At 37.7% G+C, this 13,634-nt stretch overlaps 1 long non-coding RNA gene across 2 annotated transcripts in view; it reads left to right on the plus strand.

Annotated features, from left to right (window-relative positions):
- The first annotated feature begins 2,405 nt into the window (after window positions 1–2,405).
- Window positions 2,406–13,634, plus strand: part of LOC141612179 (uncharacterized) — a 29,892-nt gene continuing 18,663 nt past the window's right edge. For both annotated transcript variants that reach the window (XR_012529006.1, XR_012529005.1), the window contains exons 1-2: window positions 2,406–3,178; window positions 3,792–3,900. This is a non-coding gene — a long non-coding RNA (uncharacterized LOC141612179). The remainder of the gene's footprint in view (window positions 3,179–3,791; window positions 3,901–13,634) is intronic.

Here is a 13,634-nt window from a genome sequence, read left to right on the forward strand (position 1 = left end):
CATTTCTGAACAAAAGTGGTCACATAATATAGATTTTATAATGTCACCATGTTTTATATTAGATGTTATGATGTTAATTCATGTGTGTTCATCTAATGTCTATGATGTTAATTCATGTGTGTTCATCTAATGTCTATTATGTTACCATGTTAAGATATTTAGGCTTCACCAAGGTAGTCACATTTCTTGCAAAAATGGTCACATAATATAGATTTTATAATGTCACCATGTTTTATATAGATGTTATGTTGTTAATTCATGTGTGTTCATCTAATGTCTATTTTGTTACCATGTTAAGATATGTAGTCTTCACTAAGGTGGTCACATTCTCCACAAAAGTGGTCACATAATAAAGATTTTATAATGTCGCCATGTGTTATATAGATGTTATGACGTCAATTCATGTTTGTTCATCTATTGTCTATTATGTTACCATGTTAAGATATTTAGTCTTCACTAAGGTGGTCACATTTCATCACATATACATGGCACAAGGATATGTTACCATATTAACATTTATTCATCACAAGACAATGTCGTCACATTTTAAAGATGACAAATATGTCACCATGTGTTAGCATATCTGTTACTCTGTCAATATTAGTTCAGACCACCGTAACAAACCCACTTAACCCTGTCACATTTCTCAGTTCATGCCACGAGGATATGTCACAATAGTTACATTTTTTCATCACAACAGATGTGGTTACATTTTACAACTGACAAATTTGTGACCATGTGTTATGCATATCTGTTACCCTGTAAATATTACCTCAATGCACCCTAACAGAGCCACATAACCCTGACCAGGGCACATTTATCAGTTGAATTGATCACATTCGTCAAATAAAATGGTCACATATGAAGCTTACCGTTTACCATGGTCGAATCTTCCGTCCTCTTCTTCTTTACACCAAGAGCATCTGCCATTTTGATGACTTTATTAAGAGCGTCTGCCAAACCACCATCCTCTGACTCCGACACATGCTTATCCTCCTCACCACTTCCTTCCTCCTGACCACTGTCTTCCATGTCCTCCTCCTTACCACTGCCTTCCTCCTCACCACTGTTTTCCGACTCCTCTGAAATCTCCTCTGACCCATCACTGTCTTCATTTTATTGCGTATCCACCAGATCTCTAAAGGAAACCCCCGATTTCGCCTTTTCTTTACCCTTCTGCATCGCAATCTTCCCTTTACCTTTCTTCTCACCTAGTCATCCATCAATAGTGGAAATATTAAATTTTGTAAAACCCAAAAAATTATGAAACCCTAATCCGACATACATTGCAACCTCATTTACATGCATGCATTATACAAAAGATATTTTGAGAAAAGCTAATCTGACCGTGTTTATTCAACAAAAATGTCATAATAGGTTTCCTCACATTCTAATCTAAACTAACTTAACATTCCAAACATTGTTTTGGGAAAACCTAATCTGACATTTTTTATTCAACAAAAAATAATCATCTGTTTCTTCGGTTTATTCAACAAAAATAATCGTTTGTTTTTTATTCAACAAAAATCCTTTCTTACTAAAAAAAAAAATCAACATCCCGAAACAAAAATCATACCATCCATTGGTTTCTTCGGCGGTGTCCTCTTAGCCATTTGTTTCTTGCCCATTGTCTCCAGGAACTCCGTCAAATGTTACCACACTAGGCGTTGATAAAGTTGACAAATTTGCAGATCAGGGATGCACAACGATGAAGACGATGAATAATGAACTAGGCGATGAAGATAATGAATAGTTATTTGTTGTTTTCTAGGGTTTGTAGAGAGAGGTTGGGGATGATAGAAAATCTGATGAGAGAGGGGAGGAAATGGATTGACTGGGATTTACTAGGTGGTTTTGGGAGGGAAACCGTCAACATGGGGAAGCCAAAAAAACACATTTATTCTTTGTTTAATAAAAATGTCAAATCTCTCCCTCTCTCTTCTCTTTTGTCATTCCCCATGCTAGACGGGTCAATTTTGCCTATTTACAACAATATGGTATTAATTTAACCCGTCTCTCCCTTGTGAGTTGCGACGGATGGTATCCGTCACAAGGGAGACTTGAATCACTATAACCCAATTTCGGGGCAAAATTGCTTCCAAATTGTGGAAAATTCAGAAGTCACCATAGTTTAGAACAAAATTGGGGGGAAAATAAAAGAGAGAAAATGAAATTAGAAAGAGCAGATGGTCGCACAACTCACTAATTCAGCACAAATTCTCATTATAGACGGACACTATTCGTCTATACGTATAGACGGATACCATTTTCCCTCGCAAAATACCCATTTGCCATAAAGTGGGAAGCACATGGGGGTGCCCCACCTTGTCCCCCCTACCCATTTTATTAGAGGTCTTTACCCGTCTATTCGCCCCACCCGTCTATACCAAGACCTATTGCTAATTCAGACCCCTTGCTTTACGTCTCCCTGATTCTCCTGCATTCGTGCCAATGCCTCTGCTACTTGGTCCCAAGGTCTAATTATTTTTTTAAAATCTTTGTTTGTTTTTCGTTATTGTTTTATTTCCTCCCTTCTTCCATTTGATTGTTATGTTTTTGAAAACTAAAAGACGGTTGTACATAATATTGATATAAAACCGTGTTTGTGATGCTGAAACTATGGATTTGTTTCATCAAAGTAGTTGTTGGGGTTGGTTTTCCTTTGTATCCTGCCAAAGATGGTTTACTTGGTTGTATTATCAGTAAACTGTGTGCACATTGGTAGAATACCGTGTCTTATGTTTCGATAATACCCATGACTTGTTTACTCAAAGTATGCATTTTGGTAAGGTAGTTTTTGGTTTGTTTCAAACATTTCAGTATATGTTCCAATGTAGCATCGCGATCTGGTAATAGAGGTAGACTATTAATAGGGGAAAACTATCTTGGGTACATTTGTATAATAGTATGTGTTTAGTAATAGGTGGCACACTATGGTGACAGTGTGCCTTTCCTACTTTGTATGGTTTTCGAGGCTTTTCAGTTTTACCTTGTAATCTAGAGCTGATGTCACTAATATTTACCAGCGTCACTAATATTTTCCAGTGATGTTTTGCGAGTTTTGAGCGCTTGACTGTTTCCATGGGAGTACTGTTCTTTAGTATATTCAAGGTTTCAAATGAAAATCTTGGGAACGCTTCTATTGGAGTAATCTGGAAGCATAAAACAAGACAAGTTGGTAAGATTTCTTTTGTCCTGGATGAGTCTATAACCAGCACTAGTTACTGCTTTTGAATATTAAGATGAGCATTTCCTCTGAGATGTGGAAATGTCTGATCATTGTACTCATATGCATCTCAGGACTTGGCTCATATTGTCCGCCCTTTTTTTCTTTTTGAATTTGTTGTTTGACTTGTTTTATTCTTCTGTCATACATCATACATCAAGCCAATAATTTCCAGTTGTATTAAGATGTGTATAATAATGTCTCAATGTATTGTATCTATCAATACAACAACAACATTACCCCAGTGCCTCAATGGCTCCCGCAAATTGCGGGGTAAGGGGGGGTCGGATGTACGCAGCCTTACCCTTGTGTTAGCAACACAAAGAGGCTGTTTCCGAATGACCCAAGATGAAAATTGCGTCGAGAACTGCATCGAAGGACAACTACTTCACAAGAGAAAGAAGCGCAGCCACTTTGGTGAGCCATTTTACTTTATTCCATCATAATCCAGAACCAAAGAGTAATGAATCTTTGGCTCCATTGGAAATATGGAAGAGATATATTGGATAATCTGTTTTTCGGAATTGAAAGAGATACCTTGAACTAACTACCATTTGTTAACTAGGGAAATCGGAAAGGGAGTTCAAGATGATTCTGAAGAGAACGTTGCAAAGCATTTGTATTTTGACTATCAACCCATATACAACCACAAGTCCACAACAGTAATTCTCCAGGTGCAGCTTTCGTATTTTCTCGTCTGTCTGTTTGTGCAAATGGGTAATAAACCACGCTTATAAGTTCTTTTATCCAAAAAGTTCTTTGAACTTAATGGACTATAAAGCCAGCAGCATTGCCTTGTGTCTTTTTTTATTTGAACTTGATGGACATTTGTCAATTAAGATCGTCTACCTGCCAGAGTTTGCCAATCAAAATCTCAGTTTTTGAGGTGTCCCAAGAGTTGTTCTTGACTTCTTGTTATCATGTATGTCACCAATCTTTGTATATCAAGTGTCTTACATCTTGAGGAATAACTGCAATCGAGTGTCTTAAATCTTGAGGAAAGACTGAAAAACTGAGAGCATATTTGGCCTAATTTACTAAAATGAGATTTTGCTTTTCAAGCTTAACTTTTTAAAAGTGTTTTTCAAAAGTTTAAAAACCAAATTGTTGCTTCCACTTCTAAGGGAAAAATAATGGGATTTGAGTTTTTAAGAAATTAATTTCAATTTTTGGAAAAATTATTGTTTGGCCAATTTGTTTTTTTTTTACCCAAAAACGCTTTGAAAATCTAGGCCACACACATACTGAATAACAGAGCTGGTGGTGATTTTTGGCTTGGACAATCATCTACACCTAAATTGGGGCATTTTTATTTGATGTTGGTTCTTAGTTTAAAAAAGCGCGTCTAGGCGCAAGGCCCAGTGAGGCGCCAACCAGATTGCATCAGAGTGCTCGAGGCGCATGGAATACAAAAGGCACACCCAAGGCGCAACTAGTGAGGCGCACTCGAGGCGCGTTAGCATGGAAGTCCATATTTTTTTTCCAAATTCTTTTATTTTACCCTTCTTTTCTCCTCCTTATCCTTAATTTTGACTTGTAAATACTTGTTAGCCCTCTGAATTTCAAGTAAGTTTAGACCATCTCCAACCATGAGCCATTCTCTTCCTCATCTCACTCTCTCTTATCACTTCTTACTCTTCCACCTCATTATTCCTCAACTTTTCAATTTTACACCTCCAACAATAATTTACACTTATTCCGCATCACTCTCTTTCATCATTTATCTATCTTACTTTAACATACCCCACACATTTTTTACATTAAAAATCTATTTTCAAAATTTGTTCGGTTTTTCAACTCGATAATTTATCGACTTCGGTTTTATTATAGAAAAAAGGTAAAGATGTTTTTTTTCTTTTAAAAAAAAGTATTTTCCAAGACAATTTCTAAAACATAAAAGACATAACATTTAAAACATTATTTTACAAGGTTACAGTAATACAATATTTTAAAAAAACACACCAAATATTTTACAAGCTTTATTTTCGTTAGCTTTATTTACGTGTTAGCTTTATTTTTTGTCAGTTTTATTTATGTGTTATCAGTTGTCAGTTATCAATGTAATCGTTTTTATCAATGTTATTCAATTATCCCACAAATTACGAATCTTAAACGTCCATTAGAAAAACGATGTCTAATAGAGTAAAGAAAATCATAGAGGGAAGAGAAGGAAAAGTATGTGAATATATCAAATATTATTACCTATTTGTAGAGAAAAAAAAAAGGAATTATGGTGTAGTTATTTTTTTTGAAAAAAAAAAACAATTACATATTAATTTTTGGTTAAATAAAAAATTGAAGGGTAATTAATTCATTGGTACAACCCAAGTACTACAACCCAAATATTAACTTGTCGTTTTGTGCCAAATACAATTAAAAAGTGCACTTTTTCTACTGCATATTTCATTTGCCCCACTTTGTTCTCCTCGTCTTCATCCGTGATTTATCGCTGAGTGCTTCCTTCCTCATATAATCGCTGATGTATACTCATGGTTGGACTTCTCATTTTGCTCTTCCTCAATTTTTCAAGGAATGTTATCCGATCCGCATTGTTGTGGATGCTCTTACATGTTGGCAAGTTCAAACTTCAAAGCACTGATGCCTACCTTTTTTCGCAAGTTACTAATTGATTTCAACCCTAGTGCTTTCTATAAGATGAGGCACGTTTGGCGATCTGAAAATAACTATAAAGATTTCATTTTTAGGTGACAAAAATGTTTGATCTTTCTTTTCATTCTCATAATTATTTTTTCCACTGTAAAGTTCTCTTTTTCATTTTTATTTCTTTAAGCGTTGCGAACATTTAACATTTGAAAAAGGGTGTGAAAAGGTAAATCAAGCTTAATTGTGAAGAACATCATGGAGGAAGCCATGGATGAACGTTGAGTGAGCTTGAATAGTGAAGAAAGTTCTAGAAAGAGAAATGAACACAGTGAGTAAATAAAGGATGAATTGTATTGATTATTATATCTTTACATGAGTAGTGTTATTCTTATTTATACAATTCATAATAATAATTAACAAACATTTCCTTCAGCCTAACTAACTCCCTTAGAATGCGCTAGGTAGTTACAGATATTTTCTTCTCTTGATGAGCTGGCAATAACTGTCAGTGCTGATGTTGCACTGCCGTCATCATCACAAGTCTCATACCCCCCCTTCAAGTTGGAGGTTGGGGATGACAAAGGAAAACACAAACCCAACTTGGAAGAAAGATGGAAATGTTGTTGCTGACCAAGGGGTTTGGTCATAAGATCTGCAAGCTGCATGCTAGAGCTCACATGAGCTGTAGAAAGAAATCCTTCTTGAATCTTTTCTCGTACGTAATGACAGTCGATATTTAAGTGTTTAGTCCGTTCATGGAACACGGGGTTTGCTGCAATATGTTGAGCAGCACGATTATCACAATTCAACTGGATGGGTAATGGAACATTGACTTGCAAATCTTGAAGCAACCCATGGAGCCAAACAACCTCACTGGCCGTGTATGACATTGCTCGATACTCTGACTCGGCCGAAGATTTAGAGATAGTCTTTTGCTTTTTGGTCTTCCAAGAGATCAAGGAGTGTCCAACAAAAACACAGTGACCAGTTAATGATTTACAACTAAATTGGCAAGAATCCCAATCTGCATCTGTATAACCTCTCAAAGAAAGAGCAGAATTGGCAGAATAGAAAAGTGCAGCATCAGGTGTGCCCCGCAAATATTTTACAACATGTAATGCAGCCTGAAAGTGTGGTTGTCTAGGTGTACTTAAAAACTGGCTAAGGTGTTGCACAGCATAGGACAAGTCTGGCCTGGTCAGATTAAGATAAAGCAACCTACCCACAAGCCGTCTGTATTGTTCAGGCTCAGGCATCAGGTCACCCGCATCAGTGGACAGATGCAATCCCTTGGGTAAGGGAAAACTGGCAGGTTTGCAGTTCTTCATACCAGTATCCTGCAAGATGTCAATGACATACTTCTTTTGATTGAGCCACAAACCTTCAGAAGTTCGATTTATTTCCAAACCTAGGAAATATTTGATGGATCCCAAATCTTTAATGGTGAATGCTTTGTCTAAGACAGTCTTGATATGAGTAACATAAGCAACATCATTACCAGTGACAAGGAGGTCATCAACATAAACCAATATCACTGTAAAAGAAGCACCTGAATGTCTTATAAACAAAGAGTAATCATGTAAAGATTTCACAAATCCTTGAGACAGTAGCAACTTGCTAAGTTCAACATTCCATTGCCTAGAAGCTTGCTTTAACCCGTACAAAGATCTCTTTAATTTGCAAACTTGTCCCTTAGCAGCCAAAGTATAACCTTCTGGAGGTAGCATATAAACTCCTTCCTCAAGAAACCCATGTAAAAAGGCATTTTTAATGTCTAATTGCTGTATATCCCAATGCTTCACAGTGGCCAAGGCTAATAAAACTCTGACTGTAGTAAATTTAACCACCGGTGAAAAAGTGTGTTTAAAATCCTTTCCTTCAACTTGATTATAGCCCTTGGCTACTAACCTTGCTTTGTACCTTTCTATGGAACCATCTGGTTTAAATTTGATCTTGTAGACCCACTTAGAGCCTATAGCTTTAAATCCAGATGGTAAAGAAGTGAGTTCCCAAGTCCCATTTGCATCTAATGCTTCTAGCTCTTTACCCATTGCCTGAACCCAAGCAGGATCATCCTTGGCCTGAGCATAAGTGGCTGGCTCATGAATGGCTAAGACATTATGAGCTCCCCGACTAATAGTGGGACAAATATAATCCTTCAAATTGGGTGGAGGATTTACTGTTCTAGTAGATTTTCTAACTGGAATAGAGACAGATGATGGTGTGTAAGCATTAGGGACAACATCAGAATTGGATGGTGAAGTACCAGGAGTAGAAGGAACAGAAGATACATCATCTGGAGTGTGGGGGAAAAATTCTACAAACTCAGGAACATGTGTAGAAATGGGAGGTTCTGAAACAGACTGGTGTTTAAAAGGTAATATATGCTCCCTGAAAATCACATCCCTGCTTACAAAGACTTGATGAGTATCCAAGTCATACAGTTTATAGGCCTTTTGTCCTATAGGATAGCCTATAAAAACACACTTCCTTCCCCTGGGAGCAAACTTATCCTTCCTAGGAAAGGAAACAGGAGCATAACAAAGACAACCAATCACCCTCAAATCCTCATAGGTTGGTAATTGCCCTGTCAAAACCTCAAAGGGAGTCTTCCACTGTAAAATTTTAATTGGGAGTTTATTAATAAGGTGAGTGGCAGCAAGAATACAGTCACCCCAGAACTTTTTAGGGAAGCCTGCATATACCATCAAGGCCCTTGCTGTATCAACCAAATACCTATGTTTTCTTTCGACTCTGCCATTTTGTTGAGGAACACCTGGCACACTCTTTTGGTGAAGAATGCCCTTGCTGTTAAACAGATGAGCACACTTGTCTTGGACAATTTCTGTACCGTTGTCACTTCTAACTATCTTAACTACACCTCCATACTGAGTAGAGACAATATTAATGAATCCTTCAAAAACAGTACTAACTTGTATCTTATCCTTTAATAAAATGGTCCAAGTAGCCCTAGTATGGTCATCCACTATAGTAAGAAAGTAAGGGGCACCAGTAAGAGAGAGTGTCTTATAGGGCCCCCAAAGATCAACATGGACAAGGTCAAATGGTTTCAAGGCTCTAGAATTGCTCCTATGGAAAGGTAGCTTATGCATCTTTGCCATGAAGCAAGTATCACAGTCATAACTTTGTAAATGAGAACAGTGTAAGAAAGATAGATGCTGCATTTTACTCAATGAAACATGACCCAATCTGGCATGATACAAATCAACAGCACTCTTATTACAAGCATTTACTAGAATATTGGATTGTGTAGCCGCAGTACATCCATCTTGTCTAACATCATGACCTAAAGAGGTATTATTAAGGAAAGCATTTCTTAAACTACTATGAAGAAGCTTGTATAATCCATCCCTCTTTGGAGCAGAAGCCACTGCAACTTTAGCAGGGTCCTGTATAAAGCATTGATTCATGTCAAAATGAACCAATAAACCAGAAGTTGTCAGTAATTTTCCCACTGACAACAGGTTGTGCTTAAAATCAGGTAAAAGGAGCACATCATGTAAAACAATTTTAGGATGAATCTGTATGTCTCCTATAAAAGTGACTAATTTACTTGTCCCATCAGGTAATCCTACTTTGATAGGAGTTTTCGGGGGTTTCAAAGCTTTAAACAGATGTTTTACGTGAAGTCATGTGGTCGAGCCCCTAATCTATAATCCAATCATATGCTAACGAAAATGAGTGCTCAGAAGTAACATTAGATGCAAGAATAGTACCTGCAAAGTTCACACTCCCACTAGAAAGACCAGGAAAAATCAGCCGAATTAATCTTGATTTTGCGAAATTTGCTTTATATACTGCGAAAAACCAAAGTGGATCTGGATTAATAAAACCAAGACGAGAAGTAGGAGTAGACCCATGTCTTTGGTTCACTGAATTTCTGGACAGCGAAATGTATACTCAAAAGGAAGATCAGGAACCTTGTCATCTTCTGCCCCTGCCGCATTAGCAAACCTCCTTGAAGAAGAAGAGGAGCCTCCTCTGCCTGTATTAGTACCAAATCTTGAAGCATTATATCTTGCTTTCAATTCAGGATGCAATATGAAGCATTTATCCCTGGTATGACCATTCCTGTTACAAGCATCACAAAATCGATCATCAGTCTTAGGCCTTTTTCCATCTCTATTCCAAACATTCCAGGGTGTATTTCCAGGTGCACCATTGCTATTAGACCCTCTAGCAGCAGGAGAAGGTCTGTAGGATGCCAGAGCACTTGAATCAACATTATTCTGCATACCATTAGTAATGGATTTTTGACTTTCAACTTGCTGTAGGATAGAGTAAACCTTGTTTGCAGTTGGCAGTGGATCCATAGCCAATATATTTGACCTTAAAACATCATAACTGTCATTCAATCCCATTAAGAAAGTGATGACCTTTTCTCTTGAAGAAAATTCCAGAATTCTCTTGAGGAGATTGCAACTGCAACCAGTCAGAGCTCCACAGGTGCAATCTGGATATCCTTCAAGTTCTTCAATATCATCCCAGAATTTCTTCAATTTTGTGTAATACTCAGCAATGGAAAGATCTTCTTGTGACACATTCTTAAGATCTTTCTTCAACTGATAAAGAAGTGGACCATTACTTTGGCCATATCTTTCAAAGATGTCGGCCCAAAGCAATTTTGAGGACTTCACCGTCATAAAACCTTCTTTGATTTTCTCATGAATCGAATTAAGAATCCAACAACGCACCATGTTATCATAGCGAAACCATTTCTGGTAATTTGAAGAGGTTAAAGCAGGCATTGAAACAGTTCCATCAAGAAATCCTTGTTTATTCTTTGTTGCAAGCGATAACATAACGCATCTACTCCAATGAAGATAATTCTTTCCGTTGAAAACCGTTGTAATCACATTCATTCCTGGATAATCCGATTGCGATAAGAACATCGGATCATCATAATGATTTGCAGAATTCGCAGAGTTCGCAGCAGAAGAAGAATTAGTACTCACATCATTCGTCATGTTGAAAGAAATTGATTCGCAAATTCGTACAAAGAACAATCACAACAACGAATTGAAGGAAAAATATGCGATTAAAGGAAAGGCGTGATATCGATCGTGATCAATGTTGATTTTTGCAGCGGAATTAAGAAAGAAGAACAAAAATTGAAGAAATTTTGATTTTTAGGGTTTAATTCGAACAAAAAGAGGAATTTTTCCAGAAAAAGAACACAAAAGTATGCAGAAACAGGTCAAACCTTCTCTGATACCATGTGAAAAGGTAAATCAAGCTTAATTGTGAAGAACATCATGGAGGAAGCCATGGATGAACGTTGAGTGAGCTTGAATAGTGAAGAAAGTTCTAGAAAGAGAAATGAACACAGTGAGTAAATAAAGGATGAATTGTATTGATTATTATATCTTTACATGAGTAGTGTTACTCTTATTTATACAATTCATAATAATAATTAACAAACATTTCCTTCAGCCTAACTAACTCCCTTAGAATGCGCTAGGTAGTTACAGATATTTTCTTCTCTTGATGAGCTGGCAATAGCTGTCAGTGCTGATGTTGCACTGCCGTCATCATCACAAGTCTCATACCCCCCCTTCAAGTTGGAGGTTGGGGATGACAAAGGAAAACACAAACCCAACTTGGAAGAAAGATGGAAATGTTGTTGCTGACCAAGGGGTTTGGTCATAAGATCTGCAAGCTGCATGCTAGAGCTCACATGAGCTGTAGAAAGAAATCCTTCTTGAATCTTTTCTCGTACGTAATGACAGTCGATATTTAAGTGTTTAGTCCGTTCATGGAACACGGGGTTTGCTGCAATATGTTGAGCAGCACGATTATCACAATTCAACTGGATGGGTAATGGAACATTGACTTGCAAATCTTGAAGCAACCCATGGAGCCAAACAACCTCACTGGCCGTGTATGACATTGCTCGATACTCTGACTCGGCAGAAGATTTAGAGATAGTCTTTTGCTTTTTGGTCTTCCAAGAGATCAAGGAGTGTCCAAGAAAAACACAGTGACCAGTTAATGATTTGCAACTAAATTGGCAAGAACCCCAATCTGCATCTGTATAACCTCTCAAAGAAAGAGCAGAATTGGCAGAATAGAAAAGTGCAGCATCAGGTGTGCCCCGCAAATATCTTACAACATGTAATGCAGCCTGAAAGTGTGGTTGTCTAGGTGTACTTAAAAACTGGCTAAGGTGTTGCACAGCATAGGACAAGTCTGGCCTGGTCAGATTAAGATAAAGCAACCTACCCACAAGCCGTCTGTATTGTTCAGGCTCAGGCATCAGGTCACCCGCATCAGTGGACAGATGCAATCCCTTGGGTAAGGGAAAACTGGCAGGTTTGCAGTTCTTCATACCAGTATCCTGCAAGATGTCAATGACATACTTCTTTTGATTGAGCCACAAACCTTCAGAAGTTCGATTTATTTCCAAACCTAGGAAATATTTGATGGATCCCAAATCTTTAATGGTGAATGCTTTGTCTAAGATAGTCTTGATATGAGTAACATAAGCAACATCATTACCAGTGACAAGGAGGTCATCAACATAAACCAATATCACTGTAAAAGAAGCACCTGAATGTCTTATAAACAAAGAGTAATCATGTAAAGATTTCACAAATCCTTGAGACAGTAGCAACTTGCTAAGTTCAACATTCCATTGCCTAGAAGCCTGCTTTAACCCGTACAAAGATCTCTTTAATTTGCAAACTTGTCCCTTAGCAGCCAAAGTATAACCTTCTGGAGGTAGCATATAAACTTCTTCCTCAAGAAACCCATGTAAAAAGGCATTGTTAATGTCTAATTGCTGTATATCCCAATGCTTCACAGTGGCCAAGGCTAATAAAACTCTGACTGTAGTTAATTTAGCCACCGGTGAAAAAGTGTGTTTAAAATCCTTTCCTTCAACTTGATTATAGCCCTTGGCTACTAACCTTGCTTTGTACCTTTCTATGGAACCATCTGGTTTAAATTTGATCTTGTAGACCCACTTAGAGCCTATAGCTTTAAATCCAGATGGTAAAGAAGTGAGTTCCCAAGTCCCATTTGCATCTAATGCTTCTAGCTCTTTACCCATTGCCTGAACCCAAGCAGGATCATCCTTGGCCTGAGCATAAGTGGCTGGCTCATGAATGGCTAAGACATTATGAGCTCCCCGACTAATAGTGGGACAAATATAATCCTTCAAATTGGGTGGAGGATTTACTGTTCTAGTAGATTTTCTAACTGGAATAGAGACAGATGATGGTGTGTAAGCATTAGGGACAACATCAGAATTGGATGGTGAAGTACCAGGAGTAGAAGGAACAGAAGATACATCATCTGGAGTGTGGGGGAAAAATTCTACAAACTCAGGAACATGTGTAGAAATGGGAGGTTCTGAAACAGACTGGTGTTTAAAAGGTAATATATGCTCCCTGAAAATCACATCCCTGCTTACAAAGACTTGATGAGTATCCAAGTCATACAGTTTATAGGCCTTTTGTCCTATAGGATAGCCTATAAAAACACACTTCCTTCCCCTGGGAGCAAACTTATCCTTCCTAGGAAAGGAAACAGGAGCATAACAAAGACAACCAATCACCCTCAAATCCTCATAGGTTGGTAATTGCCCTGTCAAAACCTCAAAGGGAGTCTTCCACTGTAAAATTTTAATTGGGAGTTTATTAATAAGGTGAGTGGCAGCAAGAATACAGTCACCCCAGAACTTTTTAGGGAAGCCTGCATATACCATCAAGGCCCTTGCTGTATCAACCAAATACCTATGTTTTCTTTCGACTCTGCCATTTTGTTGAGGAACACCTGGCAC

The sequence above is a fragment of the Silene latifolia genome, chromosome 11, assembly GCF_048544455.1.
Source record: "Silene latifolia isolate original U9 population chromosome 11, ASM4854445v1, whole genome shotgun sequence".
Lineage (NCBI taxonomy): Eukaryota > Viridiplantae > Streptophyta > Magnoliopsida > Caryophyllales > Caryophyllaceae > Silene > Silene latifolia.